The sequence below is a fragment of the Balaenoptera acutorostrata genome, chromosome 4, assembly GCF_949987535.1.
Source record: "Balaenoptera acutorostrata chromosome 4, mBalAcu1.1, whole genome shotgun sequence".
Lineage (NCBI taxonomy): Eukaryota > Metazoa > Chordata > Mammalia > Artiodactyla > Balaenopteridae > Balaenoptera > Balaenoptera acutorostrata.
This window is the reverse complement of record NC_080067.1, coordinates 96100315-96107425: the sequence shown is the minus strand read 5'-3', so window position 1 is coordinate 96107425 and position 7111 is coordinate 96100315.

Below are 7111 nucleotides of genomic sequence, written 5' to 3'. Positions count from 1 at the left end.
CGCCCAGGCTTAGCTGCCCCTCATGTGGGATCTTAGTTCCCTGACCAGGGATCGAACCCACGTCCCCTGCTTTGGAAGGCGGATCCTTTACCACTGGACCACCAGGGAAGTCCCAGATATTTCTAATTAGGACTCAATTTTGCTTTGTGGGAAGGACTTCCAAGTTCACTGTTTTCCAAGGTCCTTGGCTTAGGCCTTGGGAAGTTTCTCCGTTCTCCATTATCTTCTGTGGCTATAGTTCAGGAGAGGGTTGGAGAATATATCTGCCTTAGAGATTAAGAAACTTTCTCAGCTTGTGCTTTAGGGCCAAGAATCATTTTAAGTTTCAAATAATCATCAAATTTTGGTCTAGTCTTGTGGTTTCTTTGGACTAAAACTACACATTTAAATGGGTTCTCATCTGTTTGATTTCATTCATCAGCATGTGCCAGTAGACGTCCACAATAATTTTCAAGACTGGGCTAAGTTCAATTAAGTGCACAGCTTGAACCTATGAGGATTTGGTGGGAGAATCATAGCCTTTGTCTGTTTTCACTGAGTCATTTTGTCCTCTTTAAATGACGTAGTAGATGCCATAACCTTAACTAGATCTATACTTTCTGATAACAGAAACCATTCAGAAGTTTTCAGTTTTAGCCATGCCTTTGATTTGGTTCTTGCTGTAAGGCTAAATTTTAATAAGCCTTTTTTTTGGATCAAAAGTCTTCTCATTTTTATCTTTTACCAGTTGGGGTTGAGAAGTATTGCCTTTCCCAACCCTGCAACTCCTAGACTTCCTGGATCCTCTCTGTTCCCTTTCTTTCTTTCTTGTAAACCAGCCAACTCTTTCCCCAAGTTAAATGAGTTAATCTATTTCTTGTTTGTTGACAAATATAAACAATGGTAATTAAAATTCTCTCTTCCAAGCTTTTCCCTCAGAAATGCAAGTTTATCAAGCAAATACATTACATACTTTCCAAGTGTCACAGGTGACAACTTAACCAAATGTTTCACCACTGTATAAAATGGATTGTTATTCTTTCAGCCTCCAAAGTTTATTTTCTTGCTACCTAGCCCCTAGGCCAATGCCAAAAAATTTGATATTTTTGTTAGGTGATACCTCCTTTTCTAAAGACTTACTTGTATAATGATCCAGGCATTCTTCTAAGATGGGCGACTAATGTAGCAGGTAACTGTGAGATTCTGCTGCTTACTGGACTATCTTCCTCTTGTTACTGAATTAGAAGGAGGGGACAATTTATTGGTGCATTGTCTCTTAAGTTCTAATATTTCTAAGTCAGTAACCAAATATAATGTTCAAGTAACACTAAATAAATATAAATATATAAATCATCACTATCTAAAACTAATATATTGAATATCTCTTTTCCCCCTTGTTACAATTGTAGCAAGCCTGAGGATATTTCTCATATGATTTGCCTTCTTGCCTGATTCTTTCACACAGGTACAAAGAATAAATGGGTAACTTTGTATTACCTGTCTTTTGTCAAAATATGCTTGCATAATCAGAAATTTTTGAGGAATTGTGTTGAGGATACTCAGTCTCCAGCTTTGTGGGTTTGTCCTTTCAAGGGATTTCTGAGTAATTTTAGACACTACTGTATTGAAGTACTGATGTGGGGGAGATAGAGAAATGAACGAAGCTCCTCTACTCTGGGGGGTGGGCAACAGACTCTTCCATAAGACTTGAGAGAGCTGACACCAGCTTCATGTTTAGAGTTTGTTGAGCAACAGATCTCAGAACCATCCAGCACTGCCAGGGCATAAGAGGTGGATGAAGAGGGTAAAGAAGTCTTGATAGGCTAGAGAGGGTCAGTATGACCCTGAATTAATCACACCACTGAGCTTGACATCAAGAAGACTCAAACTCCCAATGAACCCAGGTGGTTAACACCTGATTATTGGGTACCAGAGTATCAACTCTGGAAGATGGGCAGATGGAAGAAAGTAACTGCGTCAAAGAGAAATGTAGACCAACTCATGAAATCTGTATGTAGAGAAAGGGTTGAAAACTTCCTCTAAAGAGCCAGATAGTAAGTATTTTAGGCTTTGCAGGCCATATGTGATCTCTGTCACATATTCTTTTTCCCCTCCTTCTCTCCTAACCCCTCCTCCTTTTCCACCTCCACCTCCTCTTCCTTCTTCTACTCTTCCTCTTTCTTCTGCTATAACTCTTTAAAAATGTAAAAACCATTCTTAGTTCTTGGATCATACAAAATCATGCCTGCAGACTATATTTGGCCTAAGGGCTGTCGTTTGCCAGTCCCTGGTATAGAGGAATTTGTCCAAATATCTGTAGGACCATGGATACTGGAACGCTACAAGGGAGGTTAGGGGACATCTGCAGGAAAAACTCATGTCATATAATGGAGTCATTATTGGTCAATGACTGTGCTAAAACACCAAATCCCTAGGCACCAGCAGTTATGCATAGAAAGATGTGGATGTGCCCTTTCTCCCCACAGCTGCATGGACATAATTTCTGAACAAGGATGAGGAAGAAGCCTGAAGAAGGATCTTTAAATAGGAATGCAATTAAATGATTTTGAACTTAGCTGGAAATAATTATTGAATTGGACCACCTTTTCTACTGCTAAGCATATGTAGGGCTACAGAGCTAAGATGGAATTGGTTATAGAGATGGATTTTCAATTATGTCCTTAACAATTTGGCTTTCTAATCTATACCTGGTTTACGAAGATGTTTGAACAACCACCAGTGAATTTGTACAATGTGGTTAAAAATAATTGGGGATTCCAAGACAAATAACTTTATCTCTTATCAGAGGTTTGTATAGACATAGAGGGAAAGGAGTACAAAAGCTGTATTCACAGACTAAAGGAGGTCTTGAATGTGCAAAAGATGTAAGATGTAATTTTTAAACAGTTTATTTGAGAAATTTTGTAGACTTTGAAAACTGGGTACTTTTCAAACCAGTTCTGACAACACCAAACTTACAGATACTATCAAAGTTTACTTGATTAGAAAAAAGTTTGGCACTATCTAGGCTATAAGAAAAAAATGGGAAAATACTGAATATTGGAGACATTTAGGTTTTAAAAGCATACCAAAAGTTCAATTATAAAAAGAAATTTAAAAATGGCCCCTACACTCGTTCTTTGTGATTCCTGATGGGAAGATCTGTAGGACAAACAAAAAAGTCCTCAAATCTTGAGCTGATATCTAGAAAGGGTTATTTAGCTCTTTTAATGCTCTGTATGTTTTGGCCTAAGGAATTGCAGGTATCATGCCCACCTTTGGAGCAGTTAAACTCTTTTAACCACAGCTCTTGCACAATAATCCTGGGAAAAGACCTCTTATGATCTTGAGAAAATCTAATGCATGTGCCTTTGGTCTTTACATCTCTCCTTTTGAAGGTCTTACTGAGGTTTTGCATGGTACATGGCAGGCGTTTTGCATGGTACCTGGCAGGCATGTGCCAGGGCAGAGTTGTATAGGGTCTGAGTCAGGCTGGTACGTGGTAGTATAAACCAGGTCAGGCATCATGGAATCCCCAGGGCCAAAACAGAAAGGAACCCCGAGGCTGGTGTATGGCTGTCGAGAACGTGTGTTTGCATCAACTTCTTGATGGCTTTTGCTGTCTTTAATTCCAAGGCAGCCCAAGTCCCCTTGCCCAGTTCTAGACTACCTTTGTAGTACCTTAAATATTGGACACAAGGAGACTTAAAATTGTATTGCGTTTTATCTCTTGGTCTAATGTCCAGTAAGACTATATTCCTGGAATGACCTGGGAGTCTTCAGAAAGACTTGAGCCAGCCATTTCTCAGAGGTGGGTTATTGTCTTGGCCTGGTCTCCATCCATGGGATAGGCAGGAACTCTGTTAAGAGGTCTATAGTAGGTGCTAATGGGGACAGTTCTGTCCTGGTAAGTCCTCAGTCTATCCAGTTATCCTTTGTTTGCCCAATCCTTGGGCAGTGGAGAGTATGGCAATTAATGGTTCTGGATATCTTGTTCAGATGATTTGGGGGCAGAAATAGCTACTTCATTCAGTTGTCTGCTTCCTCTGAGGATCTTGAATCAGCAGTAGACTTACAGTTGAATGTCATTTTAAGGTCTCTAATAGTTGTAACTTTCTAATTATGTTAAGAATATTTCTACTTTTACAGCGAATTGGGGATTAATAAGGACAGTAAAGTTTCTGAATTAAGGACAAAGCCTTTCATAAACCATGAAAAATTGCTCTCCACCAAAATGTCTTTCCCTATCAATGGATAGGGATAAACGTTAGGTTGACCTAGGTAGAAATCATGAAGTCTTACAGTCTCTCTTTTTCAATTCTGCTCACTGCAATTGCTGTGTCTTCAACCATACAGAAAATAAATGTTCTATTACTACTACATATTCATCTATGGAGTAAACAATTTTAGAAAATTTATTTGGAGATGCTCAACCAATCCTGTCATTCATAGTTTCAGTCTGTATTAACTTTACAGTTTTTTTCAGCATTATGTAAATTACAGATTGAGGCATAAACTGGGCATATCCTCTCTTATCCTAGAAAAGATTCCCATTAATATTTAATGTCAGAAGCAATTTGTCTCAATTATAATTAATTGTATCATGGAGGATTTTAGCAAGGTTCTTTGGAAGTTATCTGGTGACACCAGGTATCCTTCCTCGATTTCATAGATCTTACTTTCATGAATTTTAAAACTTGATGATTTCCATTTTTGCCCTGATTTGGGGGTCTAATATTATGCTTCTATTGTGGACTCCTTGAACTTCTGCATAATTTTTTTCCTTTCTATTCTGTAAGAGAGTGTATTTGTATTAGAACTTTAGTCAATGCAATCTATTAAGAATGGTCGTCTGCTATGGCTACCTCTTTTACTGTAGGCCTCTATCTTGATGATAACAACTTTCTTGGGTAGAGAATCTTTGTGTTTCTATAACATTTCAAATTCATGAACTACTGAACTACTAATGAACTATTCCAAAATCAAATCAGTGATGTGTGTGTGTGTGTGTGTGTGTATCATTCACTGGCAATTTAACATGTCCTTTGTATGACCACAAGTTCAAGCATTTGAGCTGATTTGGCTTCTGTTAAGGGATTGGGTTCTACAAGAGAGTCTAGAGTAGTAATTGCATATCCATTCTGGTATTATTACCTTTCACTTTTAAGATAAAACCTGTCAATAACAAAAAAGTCTGAATCTGGTATGGGCATGTCCAGAGATCTGTTCTAGGATAGACACTTTTCAAAGTATAGAAAAAGAACCATGAGGTTGTCTTTCATTAGGTAAGGTTAATCATGTTGCTGGATTAAGAATGTTAATCAATAGGTAAGAATATGAAGGGAAGAAAATAACAATATTTCATAATTAGTTCAGCATCAGCAGAAAATGCTAGATGTTTTCAGTTAGCAATAGGGACTGTGCTGCATGTGATATCATCAGATTTATAGATGACTGTGTTAGTTCAGAACGTCTGGGAAAACAGATGTCAAGAGGAAGTTAGGGGCTTCCCTGGTGGTGCAGTGGTTAAGAATCTGCCTGCCAATGCAGGGGACATGGATTTGAGCCCTGGTCCGGGAAGATCCCACATGCCACAGAGCAACTAAGCCTGTGTGCCACAACTACTGAGCCTGTGCTCTAGAGCCCACAAGCCACAACTACTGAGACCACGTGCCACAACTACTGAAGGCTGCTCACCTAGAGCCCATGATCCACAACAACAGAAGCCACCGCAATGAGAAGCCCGTGCATTGGTAGCCCCCACTTGCCGCAGCTAGAGAAAGCCCACGTGCAGCAACGAAGACGAAACACAGACAAAAATAAAAATTAAATAAATAAATAAAAAAGAAGAAGTTAGAAGTGCAAGAGCTTCATTGGAAGACATGAGCTTGTGAAGTATAAAAGTAAGAGGGAAAGAGGAGTAATCAGGTACAGTCTTTAGACTGTGATGCAGGTCTGATACTTGTGAAGGAAGAGAAAGAAGGAGAATTAAGAACAAAGCACCTCACACTAGATAAATCTCAGAGAAAGTCATTTGGTTAACCCAATAGGGACCTCTAGAGCAAAGATTGCCCTTTAAGGAAGTCCTGTGTTAGGAAAAATGGCCAGGACCTTAGACCAGATTGACTGAGCACAACCTGCCTGGGGAGATTGTGTTCTCAATTTGAATGCTATGGCAGATCTCAGAAGCACAGCCGTTGGAAGTTGTCAGCTAACTGTACTCCTTGTGGCAGGTTCTCTCTTTATAGGAGGTCCTAATGGAACATTACATTGTTGTCCTAGTCCACACTTGCACTACGCAGATCCAGTGAACACAAGTTCAGGAAGCAGCTTCTCCAGCGTTCCCATGGGCCTCTACTCCTGAGTGGGGACTTGGAGGGAGTAACCATAACGTTACCATTGCAGTTGATCTTGTGGCTGTAACTGATGAGATGAATCCTAGTTGACAGTCCGGATCTCTTGGACTGTATTAAGACAGAGAGCCTTATTAAGTAAGGACATTTTAAACTGTCTTTTAGGCAAAATTGTAAAGGAATTTTGTCTGTTTCACATGAATGCAAGTGTTCTGATTCTCATTCCTGATTGGATCAGAAAAAAAAATTTGTTAAATCTCTGGTTGCATACCATGTACCTGAGGCCTTACTAATCTGCTCTAACAATGATACCACATTCAGCACAGTGGCTGTGACAGGGGCTACTAGTTGGTGAGCTTGCAGTGGACTATAGACATTCTCCAAGGTGCGCTCAATTTCTGTAGGATCGGAGTGACAAATTAAATGGAAATATAATAGGGACCACCACTCTTGTATCCTTTTTGGAATGTGATGTTGTTTTATCCTTACTCTTGTATCTGGTGTGAGAGAATTTCAGAGACTTCCACTTGACCCTCCTGATTCTGATAGGTCCTACCAATAGGACAAGGACCCACTGTGAGGGTTATGTCAACTGACAAATATGTCAATCCTAACTATATGTTTGAAGACTAAGAGACTGTTGATGTGTATCTCTACAAACCAAATAGATGTACTCTAAGGCAGTGGAATCCATTTATTACCTGGTCTCTGCATGCCCCCCTTTAACAGGGGAGCCTTAATTCTGTTCTGTGGGTATCAGTGTCAGTGAAGACCCTATG